Below are 18,386 nucleotides of genomic sequence, written 5' to 3'. Positions count from 1 at the left end.
GCATAAATGCACTAGATGTCTGTGTAAGTGTAATGACTTGCCTTCCTGGAAACTAAAAGACAAAAACAAAGAACTTCAGTTCCAGGAAGTATAGCCTTTTGCAGCATGGAAAACCAATTTACTTGTGTTAAGAAGTTTTTTTTGAATAAATGTATACTAACATTCAGTAAGGTAGAAAATGGATATTGATGGTACTATGAGAACCAGAATGAAAATAAATAACTTAGGAATTCAAACAAGAGCTCTATGTAGAGGAAAGGAGAAAAAGTTAATCAATTTGTGGAAGAGACGTTATGTGGAACTATTTATAGCATTTCTGTTAAAACGAGTTCATAAGCTGTTAGGAAGAAATCACTGAGATACATTAATTTCTATAAATTTTTCCTTCGTGTAGAGGTACCTTAGGATATAGTAGATTTCATCACAAGTCAGTTTGTGAGACAGAGAGGCTTTACTGGTTCTTGTAACATTTGTCCCACTTACTGTTCAAGGCATTTGCAATGTAATTTGGATTAAGGGAGCAGAGAAGTGAATGCACTGCCTGAGGCTTCAGTTATCACTAACAGGGAACTGAATTTATAGAGGCAATCACAAGAGATTGTTATCTGTCCTAATGATAATAGTAAAATCAAGGGCTTAATCTGGCTAGAAGATAGTTACAGTTATAAACTAGTAAGGAATTGTTCTGAAGTCAGTTGTAACTGACTTTTGTAAGTGGCTTTTGAGAAGTGATAAAGAGAAATCAATAGATTATGATTAAGGAACTGCAAGGAATAGATAAGTTGAACGAAAATTAGTCACCACCAAATCTGATGCCCCTGACTCGTAGCGCCTATACATAGTGACAGTGTGTATTACAGCACTGCGTTTACATGAACTCACACAAAATGTATCACTGTGCCTGAGTTAAGACAATCAAGAATGTCACAGATAGCAATGCATGCAAATGTATAAAAGATCAAAAGACAAAATTAAAATACACTTGATGATTGATACTTTGGCAGAGAGGAAAATATTAGCTGAATAGAAATATAATTATATCCATAAGTGTTTACACATGTAACTTATTTTCTACTTTGATATAGCGTTTGTTTAAATGGGAAAATGAGATTTCTCCACATTTTAAGCTGCTTCTCTCTCATCTCTCTTATGTGGCTCTGTTCTTTAACTATTCACTATAACTAATCAGAAAGAAAGCTAGGATAGCTAGCTAGTCAGCATTGTTGTTTGATTGATTAAGCAATGGAAAAAAAGGAGTTTAGCTTATATTTATAATCGACTGCTGGAGGAAGCTATGACTATTGGTACTGACAAGTTAATGTGACTGTTCCTAGTCTAGCAAACAGAAAAGTTGGACTGCAAAATCCCAAGAGTGGGTGCAGGGGGGAGGGTTGCAAAGACATCAGAGAAGTGAAAGGCAAAAATGTTAGAGAAAAAGCAGACAAAAAGTTTTTTGTTTAGCTTCCTACCTCTGAATTTTTTTTTCACTTTTCCTTGTGTTTGTTTCTGGGGTTAATTATTGCAGCTGTGACAAACTGTTTGAAGTAGGAAAAATATACTTTATAAGCTGTGAAAAGAGTACTCTTCTGTGTCTTCACTTTCCCTTTCTTTAGCAGAAGAATAGGGTGTTTAATTAACACTCCGAACAGAATACATTCAGAAATAGAAAAATTCCAGGACTGAAGCCAGAATTGCTGTTTATGAAAAATAGGATCTGCAATCCTTACAGGTTATGCATCAAAAATCCAAATCAGTTGATTAAAACAACAGAATATTACTAATATCTAGTTCTTCATTTATGATCTACTTATGCTGCCATTCTATCTGCTGCCTCCCCACTTCTAACTTCCACACATAATAAATACATGAGGTATGTTAAGTGCTGTTAGATGTGGTATGTGTGATTCCACTTTTTGCTGATCTATTGCTATTTGTCTTTCCCAAAGTCATGGTTGCAACAGTAGTCCCATTGTTCTATCCTGCCTTACTCATCTGAAAAAACAAAGCAATAAAGAATCCAATCCAAACCAAATATCTATAGTGCAAGGAAGTCTTACTTCACATCTAATTTCATAATAATTTTTTTCTGGAATATAAATATCTAATTTATTTTGTGTCTCTTTCTTTCAGCTTCTTTGGGCCTCTATCAGGTGATTGTCTTTTCCACAGAACAGAAATGAAGAAGCATCCACTTTAATCATGTTGGGACTGTGACAGGAGTTTTGGCACTGTTACTTCTGACAGCAAAGACAGCGAGAGGTGTTCATTTCATTTGCCCTGATGCAGATACAATATTGTGGAAGCAAATCCATTTTTAACTATAACAACAGTAATTGAAAACTAAAGAAAACTTATCCTACTCCACTTTTATTTACCAAACTTACTCACAATTTATCAGTTTATGTATATTTTCAAGTAACAAGGTTAGTTTGAAATGTGATATGAAAAATTGAGTCTGATATAGCTCTGCATTAGATTTCTCTTACTTATAACATAAAAATCTTAGACTTTTTCTTACTCATATTTCAGTCTTTCAAATCTACTTAACCTTGAACCCCAGAATTATACAAGGGCTGCTCTGAAAGTAATGCCTATTTTATTACATAACTCACAAAGCCAGGGGTGGATGTTGGTGGTATGGCAGTAGAGGTTGAAGCTTCCCAAATATGTTGCATTGTTTGACAGATGGCAGCAGAGGGGCAGTCTACAAAATGTTATCTGATGTGGGAGTGTGAATAAAGCAAAGATGTGTCATTGAATTCCTGTGTGGAGGAAAAAAAAAAAAAAAGGCACTCATTGACATTCATCAACACTTACTGGAGACCAAACAGCAGATGTGAGAACAGTGAGGTGGTGGTTGTTGCGTTTCAGCAGTGGTCACTTTAGGGAGTCATCTCCACTGGTGCAGATTTTTATGAGAGTGGCATGAAGTTCTTGTTCACTGCTGGTGAAAATGCATAAATAATGGTGGTGGTTGTGACTGTGTTGAAAAACAGTGTTTTGAAGCTGAGAATTTGCTCTGTCAAGTAACATTGTTGTGCTTTTTGTATCTGCTTTAGTTTCCACGTAAGTAAATAGGAGGCATTACTTTCAGCTCTACATACAAGAAACGAGGTAAATTCAGATATAATAAAAGTGAATACTGCTCAGTTGTAATGAATGCTTTCAAACCGTAAATAAGCTAATTCTGTTTGTTTTTCTTTCTAAAACCAAATTTAATGAGTCAGATTTTCAAGAGAGCTCAAATCTCAGTCTGTTTGTGGACAGATAAGGTCCTTTAGAAAGTAGGGAAAAGCATCACGTTGAAGATCTGACACTCACTGTTAAACTATACCTTTATTAATCTTTGCAATATAAAATACTCAGACTCCATTCTTTTTTTGGAATATAACTGGTAGCTTTCCTCTGTCTTCACAGAATTTTTTCTTCTTAGAGGTGCTCTTAACCTGCTGATGGAAAATGCTGTGTATAAGGCATTCTGCAGCATATTTTGAATTCCTGAGATACTAAGTTCCCCAGAGTTGTATAAAAACAGGGTAGTATGGGTCTTAGAAAGATGGGAAAAGGCACATGGGCCTGTCCTTCAGTTCTGAAATACTGCAGAATAGGACATGCTTAAAGCGTGCCTTAATCTTTCTTCCATCTTTGTGCCTACCTGATACTCTGTATCTCTGTTTTTGCTTATTTATTCACTTATTTATTTCACGTAGACCCCAAAATGTTTATCATATATCAGCAGTTCTTTTTTGCAGCTGATCTATAGGATATATTAATCTGAACCACTGGGTGGCACAAAGAATCTAAAGTATATGCAAGCATGAGTCTACATTTGTTTTCTGTGATTTATCATAGAATCAGAATATCCTGACTTGAAAGAGACCCACAAGGATCACTGAGCCAAATCCATCTCCGCCATGCTAATTTTACATGAGTGTAATTCTACTGACTTTTGATTACTTTGTTCCTGATTTACTTTTTGTCTGGAAGTCCTGATTTACTTTTAGTCTTAAAATATTATGTCAATAAATACAGTGCTGCTCTTTGCTTTTATTTGCATAAGTAGGTGGTTGTCATGAGATACAAGGAGTCTGTGTCTATGCTTTAGGAGGTGAAGGAAGGGAGGCAGGAGGAAGACATGGGAGGTGTTTTTTGTATATCTCTAAAGATCCCTGCTCACTTTGCTTTCTGATTCATATTGCTGTTTAATTTAGATGGTTTTGACATATTTTTCCCATAGCTGTTTGCTCTTTTCTTTGGCTCCTTTAATCCTCAGTCATCTATTCTAAGAGTAAACCTTTTCAGTTGTATTCTTATAGGCTGCTTGCACACTTAAAAGCAGCAATACTTTGTGGTACTTTGTAGCTCCTTGGTACTTTATACAGTATCAATTATATTATCATAACTATTTTAACCTCTGAAATGGAAGCATTTATTTTCTCATTTATGGCATAGGGGAACTGAGCCATGACTTATTTAAACGACCTGCCCAAATCTGACATAAATCCTTATAGTGGACTAGGGATTTATAATGAGGTTCTTTCACCTCACTGATCCCATTGAGTGTTCCAAGCTGTGTTTTCTGTCTTCCATATTCTCATCAGATTAATTTTCTTTTCCTTCCTCCGGTCCTTTTTAATTTCTTTTGTCTGGATTTCAATATTTCCTTCAAAAGATGGAAAGTATTATTTGTAGAAGAGATTGAAGATATCTCTTTAAATTTTAAATATCTTACAATGCTCTGATAATACAATTGGAGTGCTGGTCTTATAATTTTCATTTTGTGTTTTGTATTTAAAATGAAATGAGATAGAAAGTATCAGAAATACATAATCATACAGCTTTGTTTGTTATCTCTGAATTTGTTCTAAGGTATTAAGAGAAGCATCTGAATCAGCTAAATAAATGTCTGTTTTGAATTAGGTTTTCCATATTTTATTCCCTTTAGGAAGACATCAATTCTCTTTTCTGAGTGGAATGTATATTTTATAAAGTTTAGTCTCTTGGTGCTCACCTCATTTTGTATAGCAGAAAAATTTTCTCTATAGTAAATTCTTGTGAAAAGCAATTTTGTGATGACATCCTGCTATATTTCCTTTTGCTTATTTTAAACTGGTTTATGAAAACATTTATGCTATTCTAGTGTGTTGTCTCACTTATATTTGGATACAACAGAAATATTGTAATGGGTATGTTTAAGTTGGATTTCTTTTAATTCACTTCAAAGTCAGAATTTTTAAGAAACCGTGGTTTGGTTTGTTTCTTTGTCTTCTCAGGCCCTTGTGTAGTGTTTTGACCTTCCTTTTTCTACATCACATACTGTGAAGATTTTGTTTATATTTTTAATTTTCTCTACTAATGAAGTAGTGAAGAAGAGCTTTCCAGACTTTTTCTTGACAATAATATACAGAACAAATTGATAGAACAAATTGATGTTTAAGCTATAAAGCTTAAAGCTTAAAAATTCCTCTGATTTTAGGAACCTTTTTTTCTTTTTTCTTTTTTTAAGGTGTATTACTGCTCAAGTAGATCAGAAATCTCCAGTAGCAGGTAATGAAGTAGCAAAATAAAGAACAGTCATTTAGAGACCAGTGACGAAGGTGCTCAAAATAACTCGACTTCTTTCATTTCCTAAAATTCTCACCTTTTTTTTTTTGAATTAGGACTTCCTTTCTAATTTTCAGATCTGTGGGTTTAAAATACATTAGCCCAGCTGCCACCAGGAAAAGCTGCTCAGTTTACGTAATTAAGCCAAAACAGGATCGAAGTTGTTTTATTGATTTACTAATGACATTCAATTAACTGGTAATCAGTGACTTGTACCTTCACGATCAATATGAATAACAGAACAAATAAACTGTAACACTGGCTTAAAAGTGTTAATGAACATCCTTCTGAAACTCATCCCAAGGAGTTCTCTTTCTCACACCAAGAATACATGTATGTTTTGCATGGCCCTGCATGGAGCCATACACTGCCACTAAGTTGAACTCAGTGATCCTCGTCAGTCCCTTCCAACTGAGAATATTCTATGATTCTGTAATACATATGCACAGATGTACTCACAGAAGACAGCATCCCCAAACTCTGAGCAATGTGGATAAGTGGAACACACAACCTTTTTGGGACTGTAGGATATGTGGATGATCTAGATTAGTCTGTACATGTGCTGCTCTCTATAGCCCACCAATGCTTAGGCACTGACAAAAGCACTACAGGAATTTGCCTGTGCACAGCTGAAATGTAGCTCTTACCTATGCCACCTCAGATACTGGACCTCTTCTGAGAGCAGAAGTGTGGTGTTCGGTGAGAAGGCAGTGACGTCTGGTGGAGGTGTCTAAGTTTGGTGGTTGTTATGTATTTGTGTTACTCTTTAATCTGGCTGATGGTCTTCCTCTTCACTGAGGTTAGCTTTGGGCAAACAGTCTCCCAGATGTTTCTGAGTTTTTGGTTCATGCTTGCTGCTGATCCTCATGTTCCTTCTCCCTTAACAGCAGTTGTCACCCAGGTTGTCTTGCCAAGAGTGTACCATAAGAAAATTCTTCCATGCTTGTCTTAAATTAAATTAATCTTTTTAAATAGTAGATTTGATAGTAGATTTATAAGTGATTGGAGGCTACTTTGCTTTTGAAACTTGACTGGATGACTCCTGTGCTTTCAGAATATGAAATGTTATTGCAAACCACTTTTATAAGTGCTCCAGCAACAGCTATTTTTCCTAGAAATCTGAACTTGTCAATTAAGATATTGTTTAACAGTCGTACAGTCTTTGTTTTTATCCAAAAGCCACTTACCAATCAAAGTTTTAATAAAATTTCAGTTTTAAAGCAATGAGCATTCTGCCAATTTAAAAACAAAACAACAAATAACAAACTAATACAAACCACGAAAAAGCAGATAAACAATAAAATCATATAAGGTACTGGCACAACTGGCAGGCACCAAATTCTATTGATATATAGTTTAAAATTTCAGAATATAATCTGGACACTGTGTGATTCTTGGCACTGTCAGAAACTGTAGCAAATGATTTTGAAGCCCTGATGGAAGCATCAATAGAAAAAAATTAATATCAGTTTTGAAGACAAAACTAGTTTATTCTGTGATGAATTTAGGCTTAGGATTGAAGAAGTTTCAACTATGGTTTTAGGCTTATTCTGAACATTTTAGGAGCACAGATGTTTGCTCACAAAGTGGGAGGGACTGTTGGTTGCAAAATATTCAAAAGGAGATGTTTTTGCCAGTCAGTCACTTTGTTCTATAAATGGTTGTTTTTTGATACACATACTCCTTCACTTCAATTTGAAATTCCTGTAACCTCAGCAATTAAGAGCTTCCTTGTCTTTCAAAGAACTATCAAAAGTATTCTATTGACTGCTATTTTGTAAAGATTAGTATTTTTTAATTCATTACTATCACTGTCTGAAATAATTTAATACAAATCCTTCTTTTCTTTTGTCTTCTATCTTCAATCTCTGTCTGTGCCTATCTCAGATGTCGTTTGATCTCTTTATGCTTATCCAGTTCCTTGTGGGCTTATTTTCTATTGTTCTGCTTTTTTTTGTAAGAAGAATTAAAGGTTTTTTTGTTTTTTTGTTTGTTTTTTTTTTTTTTTTTTGGTAGTTTACAGCTGGGATTTTATGTGGCATAGAACTCTGTAACAGCATCTGTGCATATCAGCCCACCATATGGGTGGGAGGGAAATAGCTTGATTTAGTGCACATGCATTAAGTAAATGAAGACTTGACTATTGCTGGGCTACAAATCACTAAACACAATGAAGCACAATGGAGAATGATAGGACAGGGAAGGGGTACAAGAAACCAAAGGGTAAATACTATCTAAGTGTTATTATATTATTTCTGCTAGACGCCTCTTCAGGGTTTATTCAAAGCAGTGACTCAGCAAGCACATCTAGTCAGAGAATCATTAAAGGTTAAAGCTTGACCAATATGAGTGAAATGAGATTGACAGAAACTACAGCTGAAGGCTCAAAGGCTTACTTTTGTTACAGTGAGACAGTGTATCAGCTTCACTGATTCAGCTAAGGGCACCAGTAGTCCCAAAGTAGTTTCACTGATAACATACAGCCTGAAGTCTAAATCTTGTGTGACTTCTTTTTTAAAACTGCCCTTGTCTGTTATTGCTTTTAAAGTCCTTTCAGCTGTTACCACAGCAGGTCAGCTTTGTATCAAATATTGGTGACCTAAGAGACTTGTTTAAGGATAAGGTGACTTTTACACACATTTGGCTTGGAGAGACAGGTAAGTGTTGAAAGAAATACCTCCCTCACGTCAGGATTTTAGCTAGTTTTACTTGCTAAAGTGTTAGAGCTATGGAATTATTATTATTATTATTATTTATCATTGTATATTCTTTAATTGCTATAACAGCTGTTGAACAGACACACATCACTAGAGAAGACAACTACTTTTTATGGAGGTCAATTAACATAACTTGATGTGAAATTGTTAAACCACTGCTGGTTCTTTAGCAAAGACATGATGGTAGTCATTGTCTAAGTATTCTGATATCTCAAATGAGTAACCAGTTGGAGAGCGCATGCAAGCAACATGGCAGGTGAGCTTACTCAGGCCAGCGTAGCACACGGGAGATATTCATTTCTGTAGTTAACAGCCAAAATGGTTTTCTGGGCAAAAACATAAAGAAAGAAAAGAAAAAAAAGTAAATAAAAGCCCAAACCAACAAAACAGATTGTGTTAAATGGAAATAGCTATAATTGTATATAAAAGGTAGAAAGTATCATTATAGGGGGTCCCACGAAACTACATCTTGTTGACCTTTGGCTGCTAATTCGATGAGATGTTTTTGAGATATTTGTCTACACATCTACCAAAACTGAGATGAATTATGTCTATTAGTTTTCAGTTTCTGATTGTTTGATATCTCATACTATTCACCGGGGAAAATACATAAATGATTCTTGGATGAAGGATGAGAACCATCAGCCTCTTTCTTCCTAACCAGAATCACACAACTTGATTAGAGACAGATACATCCTTGCCTCTCATCTCTACTTAATTTTGAATTGATTACTGTGTAGCGAAAAATGTTTTTTTTAATTTGAATGAGTTACAACTAGAATTTAAAGTGACTGTCAGGTTTCCAGCAAAAACACTTAAAAAAGATTGTGACTCTTTCTCTGAGTTGCATATTAAAACTACCAGATCCATGTGTAGACAAGGTTAATAATGATTCAAAGAAAGCTATGCTTAGAAACTTATCAGCATTACGCACAGTATTCTTTATTGGCAGCTCTTGGGTAACATCAAGATAATTCTCCAAGAATGTTCCACCAGTTGATCACTTGTGAACAGGTTATATTTACATGTGTTACATATTCATTGCATTCCCAAATTCATTAATCTATCCACTCCCAGTTACTGCCTATCAGACACAGCCTGATATCTTCGATGTCATCTAGTGTCCTTCTAGTATTGTGATAAGTCTATTGCTAGTCACAGAATCACAGAATGGCCAGAATTGGAAGGGACCTCAAGGGTCATGAATCTCAACCCCCCTGCCACATGCAGGGCCACCAACCTCCCCTTTTAATACTAGACCAGGCTGCCCAAGGCCTCATCCAACCTGGCCTCATCCAACCTGGCCTTAAACACCTCTAGGGACGGGGCATCCAACTCTCTGGGCAGCCTGTTTCCAGCACCTCACCACTCTCTCTTTGAAGAACTTCCCCCTGACATCCAACTTAAATCTTTTCTCCTTCAACTTAAAACCATTTCCCCTTGTCCTGCAGTTATCTGCCCTTTCAAAGAGTCATTTCCCCTCCTGTTGGTGGCTCCCTTTATATGCTGAAAGGCTGCAATGAGGTCACCCCGCAGCTTTCTTTTCTCCAGGCTAAACAAGGCCAGCTGCCTCAGTCTGTCTTTGTAGGGGAGGTGCTCCGGTCCCCTGATCATCTTTGTGGCTCTCCTCTGGACCCTCCCTGTCTTTCTTGTACTGGGAGTGTACTGGGAAAGACTAGGAGTTCCCTGTCTTTCTTGTCCTTGGGTTCGTTTACTTCTTCCAAACACACATTTGTCCCAAAGATTGCTGTGGAATGCAAGGACAATCGAAAAGTCTCTGCACATACAGCTAAGGAAGACAGAAGGAAACATCTTGATGCTGTCTGTCACATTTTAGGCATTCTGTTGTTGTTTCTTTTGCCTTGTTAAAGAAGGTCATCCTTATATCATGTATCCACATCTACAGTACTACATCACAATTATCATCTGCAATATCTGAAGACTACTGTGGTGTTGCAAGCAAGCACTAACAGAATATTTTGTTTAATTACTTCTTCAAATCATTAAGTTCAGTATAAGTATTTTATGGGATATATATGATCCTTCTTAACATTTCTTCAAGTTCATATAACACAAAATGCGGAATTTTTTTAAAGATGTTTGATACTTAGCATCAATAGAACAATGTGGAGGTCATTTCTAAAAGAAATTTGTGCTGCTGTAAATAAACTCTTATAAACCATGTTCTGTGCTAATATAACATTACTACCTGCCATTCTGCAGTTACCTTCTGTAGCTATGTTCATGGAAACTTTTTATTTTGTTATGTGGTTGCTTATAATCATAGAATCACAAAGTATCCTGAGTTGAAAGGAAACACAAGGGTCATCAAGTCCAACTCCTTGCTCCGCCTAAGACCAGCCAAAATCCAACCCTATGTCTGAAAGCATTTTCCAGATGCTTCTTGAACACTGGCAGCTTGGGACCATGACCACTGCCCTGTGGAGACTGTTCCAGGACCTGATTACCTTCTTGGAGAAGGTTCTTTCTTAATCCCCAAACTGACCCTCCCCTGACAGCGCTGTATGTCCTGTCACACAGTCTTTGGGGTTAAGGGACTATACTTTCTACAGTATTGAACTCTTGTTTAAATTAATTGGCACATGTGCCTGAATGGACATGCACTGCTGTTTTTGGTCTGCTTAATTCTGTGGCTGTGTGGTGCTTGGCTGCCTGCTGGGTTTAAACCACAGCAGCATATAAAACACATCATGCAAGGTGTGAATAGCAGTAGAACAAGCAAACAACTTGTTTACTTTCCAAGCACAATGCAGTTGTCATACAAATAAGTAATCCAGTTATTACTTCATAAGAGATGGACTTCTTCTGTTATTTATTATTCAGTATTTGTGAATGCTTCTTTAGGGTTGTGCACTTCAAAAGCTGAACTCTAGATTATGTGCACATATCAAAATGGGGGGTTATTCACCCTGGTTCTTTCCTTTGCACTGGCATACCCAGGTGAAACAGATTTTTTGGCCAAATTTACCAAATTTAAATTGCTGTTATTTGAAGGATTAAAAAAAAAACGAGAAAAAAAGAAAAGAAAAAAGGAAAAACAGTGATTTAGTGGAAATTCAATTGAAAACAGCTTTGGTGTCTATACCCTTCACTGAAACTCTCATTCAGAACAGCAGGAGTAAAAAACAAATAGTAGAAATACATATGAGAATTTTCCATTTATGAATACTAACCATTTCACTACAACTTCTGCTAACAAAAAAGTTTTGGGGCAAATGTATTTATCTACATTCTCTTCCAACAATTTCAAACAAACTTACGGAAGAAACCTGATATAGGATTGTGCAGCTGAAGCTAGAGACAGTGTTACAAAATTAATCAATTTCAGCAAACTAAAAAATCCATGCACACAAATGTGAAAAGTTGTGTACTTCAGACAAGTTTGCTGGCCATGAAATGTGTGTCAGACAGCAGCCAGAGTTTTAAAATCTCAGTGCAAAATTTCTTGCCCCGTCACTATGTGCAGTTTTTAATGTATATAATGTATGTATTATAAAAATATATTTAGTACTTAGAAACACATAGTTGCATGAACTTGTGAGAAATACATGTGTAAAACACGAATGCAAATGCGACCCTTAAGCCTCACATACTCTTGCCCTGTCTCGTATCGTAGTAGCTTCCTATAATGTTCAAACCTGTTATGGTGGGTATGGTTGCAGTTGCAGCAACACCTTCTCCAACTGAAAAGATGTGTCTGGCTTTAATCTTCCTTGTTGCACAATTGCCTTTTTGATCTTAAAATATGTGTCTCCAAGAACTGTTATAGCAGCTGGGTGAATTCTCTGTGCTTCTCACCTGTTCAGTTCTACTTCATTTCTCTGACCTTATTTTTCTTGTCTATTTTCAGGCTACCAAATAATCTTCCTCCCCTCCCCTCCCCTCCCCTCCCCTCCCTCTTTCATGACACCAAGCAAAGATTGTCACCAGTACAGAGGAAAAAAAAGAAGGAAGTGATATCAGAAGTTTTGCTATGAATCTAAGGATAATTTAATTAAAGCCAGTAAACTGTGTGTTAAAAAAAAATCTCCAATATCTTGTTCTAATATTTTATATGCCCATTGTCAGCTTTATCCAGGCACTACTGAACTAGTGAGTAGTCCGGTGTACCATACCTCCATTATGACTGTTAGACGGTTCTACTGTAGTTTTTAGGATTCATCTAAGCATTGCCTTCTGAAACAAGAGCCATTATATATGAGAAGTTGCCAGTTATATGGAAAATACTAGTCTTTCTAAACAAGGTCTGGGAAACCTTCTGTTCCTAATCAGTATTCTCCTTCCAAATGCTGTTAAGATTTTGTCTTTGTCTAACTGTGCTCTAGGGGAAGTGCATTGTATGTTGTTGATACTATCCCCATTAGAGCATGACAGTTACTGTTGCCTGTTCTCTTGGCTTTGATTTCTGATTCTTTTGGTTCAGTAATTTCTGAATTAAATATGTCTGGATGCTGTGTTTCATTTATTGTGGGTGCATGGGTACACAAACAAATATCTGTTTACCTTTTAAACTTTATGCATTTTAGTAGTAATAGAGATGTTTAAGGTAGCAAAAGAAAGATGTGATTGACTCAGTAAGATTCTAAAAGTCAGAATTATAATAAAATACATTGTATTGAAAAACATATGTGCATGCTCTAAAATCTAAAAATAAATTAATACTTCTAAGCAATGTATACAGCATCACTCTACATTCACTTCACTACAGGAACTGCCACATGTATCTTCTCGTTTTCCTTTTTCCATTTTTTTCTTTCTAATAATCTGTTTCTAAATTTGCAGCATCTTAGGTAGATTTTGTGAAGCTTAATATACTATACGCTGAATCTATTTTTTACTCCATACACCAGAAAAGAAAGATGGAAAGGATGTATATTTGAATAGTTCAGCACTTTTTTTATGATGGCTCAAGTCCTTAGACACTGTATTACTGTTAAATTTATTCTCTTGGAAATGCTGCTGTCTAGTGAAATTGACACAAATATACTATTAACAAAGAATTTATTGATTCACTTACCAGAATATACATTAATAAAAATAAGTCCTCACTACAGCTTCAGAAAGAAGGACCACACTGTTAGAAGGACTTTAAAGCTAATTAGTATGATTGTAATGATTTCAAAAGGCTGTTTCACAAAATCATTAGGGCTAGAAATTAATCTTTGAGCTATATTAGCTCAGAGACTTGCACTTTCTTCACACTTTACAAGCACAACCAAACTGCCATTAAGTTCAAGGTGCCCTCCATGATACTTCGTCAGAAAAGTGAATTCATTTAATAGTTTAGTTTCAGCAGTATATAGCTAAAGAGATAGAATAATGACTGGCACAGTAGCTGGCTTCATGTTGGATGTGCATCCACAGGAGTCTAAAGATTTATATGTCACAGCACAATTTGAAGGCACTCAGCTGGTTTTGTTATTGTGTGCTTATATTTGACTTAGAATAGTTTTTCTTAAGCACGATTAAAATGAATGTGCTTTATGGATTTAGAGTTATTGTACCATACCCAAGGCAGATGCCAGTCTTTTGAATTATTCTTACATGTTAGCACTCCTCAGAACTTCTTTCTTATCTGCCTTAACTACATTTTAAGACCCTGTTTCAGGATGACTCTTTTACTTGTCTCTAATCAATGCTACCTTATATGTATTTTCTTAAAGCTGCACAGGAATTGATAATAACACCTCTTTGCTTGGCAACTGCAAGAGAGATAGGAAGCTGTAGTGACCGACTCTTCAGATAGTGGCTATCTCAATTCTGGCAGAAAATTAATTTATTTTTTTATTATTTTTTTTTCTGGTAAATTAGAACCATCTTTGAAGATAAAGATAAGGCTGTTAGTAATTCTTGTAAATCAACACAGTTCTTGTCTATTTTAATTTGATTTAGATGTACCTAATATTTTTCTTAGTCCTTAATTAATAACTTTATTTTTCTCTACTGTCATTATAGGAATACCATCCTACGGTTCTTTCTTTCCAGTGTGGGAATTTTCTGCCATCTGGAAGTAACCATCTGATGTTCTGAGGGAAACGAGGGAATCCCTGTGTGTCTCCTCAGTGTTGACATCATAGAATACTGATGAAAAAATGTATTTAGCTTCCATGCTCATTCTATTCTCTGATAGTTGTACAATACTTGATTGAAATTATTTTCAAGAACTTTAGGAGAAATATGTATTTGCCCATATACAAATGTCCAGAACTACTAGGTACCAAGGTACCATTTTTTTCCCCCCGATCTCCTATGCTCTTACTGTTACAAAATATTACTATTTTTCTATTTTTTCAAAATTCATGTCTGAACTTTTCTTCTGGATATCTATCCAAAATTCAGCAGGTTTCACAGTGACTTGGCAGTGCAGGAGCATTTTTAGCAGGAAGTTCTCAACAGCAGTAGATTGATATTTCATTACCGGAATATACAAGACCTGAGTATGAGACTGATCTTATTTGTTCACTTCTCAGAGAAGACTCTTTTACTCAACTGACTGTTCCAGAAGAAGTTAGATAAACTGGAAAAATCCAGCCCAAATTGGCTGAATTAACTAAAATGTGCAACATAAATCTTCCATCTTCACCAAGTTCTGCACCCTATTTATCCTCATTAAAACAAAAGCAACGTGATCTAGCTGAAGATGCTTCTTTTCATTACTAGTTGAACAGTCCATCCACCAAATTCATGTCTCTCCAATTTAGAGAGAATGATTTCATGGAGAACCATGTCAAAAAGCCTTACTGAAGTCCAGTTGCACTTTCCTTTGCCATCATAAAAAGCTACAAGGTTGCTTTTAGTAAAGCCTTGTTGATTATCTCATATCATCTCCCTTTCTTCCCTGTGCCTTAGCTTAGCTTCCAGAAGGATCTACTCCATGATCTCCTCTGTCATGGAGATGAGGCTGACAGGTTGGTAGTTCCTTGGGTCATCCTTTCTATCCTTAAAACTCTGTCCAATATTTCCTTTCTTCCAGCCACCAGGGACTTCACCTGACTGCCGTGACTTTTCCGATATTGTTGAGAGTGCCTTGGTAAATATGTAAGTCAATTGCCTCAAGACTCTGGGATGCATCTCGTCAGGAACCACAGCCTATGGATGTTCAGGTTCCTCACGTGGTTGTGAACCTGATTTTCACTTACAGCAGACGGGGTATTGCTCCCTTAGTTCCCACCTTCCAAACCATCAGTGACATTATTAGTGGAACTGAGTGCACCCTCTACAAGTTTGTGGATGGCACCAAGCTGTGTGGTGCTATTAACACGCCTGAGGTACAGGATGCCATCCAGAAACACCTAGACACCTAGGTTCAAGAAGTAGGCCTAGGAGAATTGCATGAATTTCAACAAATCCAAATGCAAGCACCTGGGTCATGGCAACCCTCACTATTAGTACAAGCTGGGGGATGTATGGATAGAGCACAGCCCTTCCAAAAAGAACTTGGGGGTACTGGTGCTTGACAGGCTGAACATGAGCCAGCACTCTGTCCTCGCAACCCAGAAAGCCAACCATATTCTGGGCTGCATCAAAAGAAGTGGGGCCAGTTGGCCCTGAGAGGTGATTTTACCCCTCTTATCTGCACTGCTGAGAACTCACCTGAAGTACTGTGTCCAGATGTGGAGTCCTCAGTACAGGAGAGACATAAACTTTGAGTTGGAGTTCATCCCTGTCCCTTGCAGGGGAGTTAGAGCAGATGACCTTTAAAGGTCCTTTCCAACTCCAACAATTCTATGATTCTACGGTTCTAAAATACAATCAAGTAAGACTGATTGAATATAATACTAGTGAATTATAGATGCAATTCTGTGTAGTTGCTGAAAATGGCAATCAAGATGACTCAGACATGCACCAGTGCTGAACTAGTTGTCTGACAGGTAGTGATATGAAAAGGGCAGACTGATGAACAAGTTTAGAATAACCTTCTTACTGAGAAACTTTCTTCATTACCACAGTTTTGTCCTTCGAAGTAAAAAACCTTGAGCCTTCTAAATCTTTACAGAGCAATTTAAAGCTTTTGTCCATCTTGCTAGTCTGCTATAAGGTGGATTGGCTCATTGATTGTTTGGATATACGTCACCCTATCACTATGGGTCTCTTTATAGGCCTATCATGGAATTGGATTGCTATGGGATGGATCTTATTCTATTCTGCAAGGATCAAAGGGGGGCTACATGACCTGAATATCTGACAGTAGGTTTGGCTGTGTGATCAGAAACCTAGAATTCAAATATATCCTTGCATAGTACTTTTAGCTTGAAATTCTTTTTTGCTCTTTCATTCTTTAAAGTACAGCAGAAGAGAATTTCAACAAGAACACCTTTTTTTCCCTTTAAAAACAAACAAACAAACAAACAAAAAACAGCTGGGCACTGGTCTCTCAACTCATTCTTGATCAATATGCATCCTGGCTATAAGTTTTCCTTTAACATGGGTAACAATCGATGCATTTTCTCCAGTTTCTTTTAAGATGTCAGTTGTTACAACCAAAAATCATGTATGCAAACTTTCTGCAAACTCTCCAGATGTGATAAAATCAAAATGCATGACTGGAGTGTATATGTGATGATAAATTTGTTAAAGTAATCAAATATGCATGGTGGTACAGAAACCACAACACTTACTAAAAACAACTACCAGTGAATATACTAATATTCCAATAAATTTTGTCTGGCATGCACTTTCTTATAAAAATATTAATAACAATAATTTTACATGTATATATAACCATTATGATCATTTTTTTTCTGAGAAGATTTTGAAGGCAACACCTGCCATTATAAATTTATTTCTTCTGCAGTTCTGATATGAATTTTACCACCCAAAATACTATTTTTATCTTTATTACTTTCCAATGCTCTGCAGTTACAGTTCTGATTATTTATCTTTTTTTTTTGTTGTTGTTATTTTATTTTATTTTATTTTATGTTATTTTATTTTAATTTGCTAAGTGCTGGTTAAAGACCAAACCAAATCAAATGCTTAACCATCTAGCTTTTATCATTCTATTTATTTTCATGGAACTATATTAAAATCTATCTTCTGAAAAATCATTGAACACAAATATACTATCTGGATATTTGTTTCACTGAATTCCTAGCATTTGAGAGTCTGCTTAAAAAATATAATTACTTTGGTGCATATATATTTATCTAAAAATAAGATCCTTCTTCACACTCCAATATTTTATGATAGGTATAAAAATGAGTAGATTGCCTATTTTATTATCAGACTACTTTAGCTCCCAAGGTAAGTTTTGGGAAGTACAGTTTGCTTACATATGCTATACCATGAGTAAAGACAACATTTCTGGTCTGATGGTAGTTTGACTCCAAATCACTTTTTTTTTTTTTCCTGTTTGCTTCAAATTTTTACTATGTTCAAATTTCTGTGTTGCAGCATGTAATGCTGTAAACTGATAACAACATCTTCTTATTTTACATTTCAGAACTTGTAGATTTATGTTTAACTGAGATTGAGAGACTTACATAGAGCTGCTGTGCAGAATTTCTCAGGGCGGGGACAGTCAAAATATTCTCTGTGGCAACAAGATACTGCAGTGCTACTCAGGCCAGTGTCAAACATAGTTGAATGGTTATTTCCAGGTTGCCATCCATTTTTCCTTTTTGATCTACCATCTTGGAACGTGTGTGATGTAGATGACAAATCTGAAATGGATACAAATACTCCAATTATATATTTGGAATATATAAGCAAGGGGGTGTGTTGTAATTAGTGTTCTGCACACCAAGACTGTTTTTCCAATGGCTATTAATTATAGCTAAATTCTTACTTTTTGGAGAATATCCATTATGTGTTAACTGAAATAATTACTGTCAATTTATAACAGTTCCGATATTAACCTCTTTATTCTAATAATTGTTCAGTTATATTATTGAACAGTGAATTATCAATAAAATTATTTTCAGTCTCCTTTTCATAGAGGAATATTAATCATAGAATCATAGAATTGCAGTAGTTGGAAGGGCACTCAAGATATCATTGAGTCCAACCTCCCTATTCAAGCATGTACCCTAAAATAAGTCTCAT

This window comes from Meleagris gallopavo, chromosome 1, assembly GCF_000146605.3.
Source record: "Meleagris gallopavo isolate NT-WF06-2002-E0010 breed Aviagen turkey brand Nicholas breeding stock chromosome 1, Turkey_5.1, whole genome shotgun sequence".
Taxonomy (NCBI): Eukaryota; Metazoa; Chordata; class Aves; order Galliformes; family Phasianidae; genus Meleagris; species Meleagris gallopavo.
Note: the sequence above shows the minus strand (reverse complement) of the source record.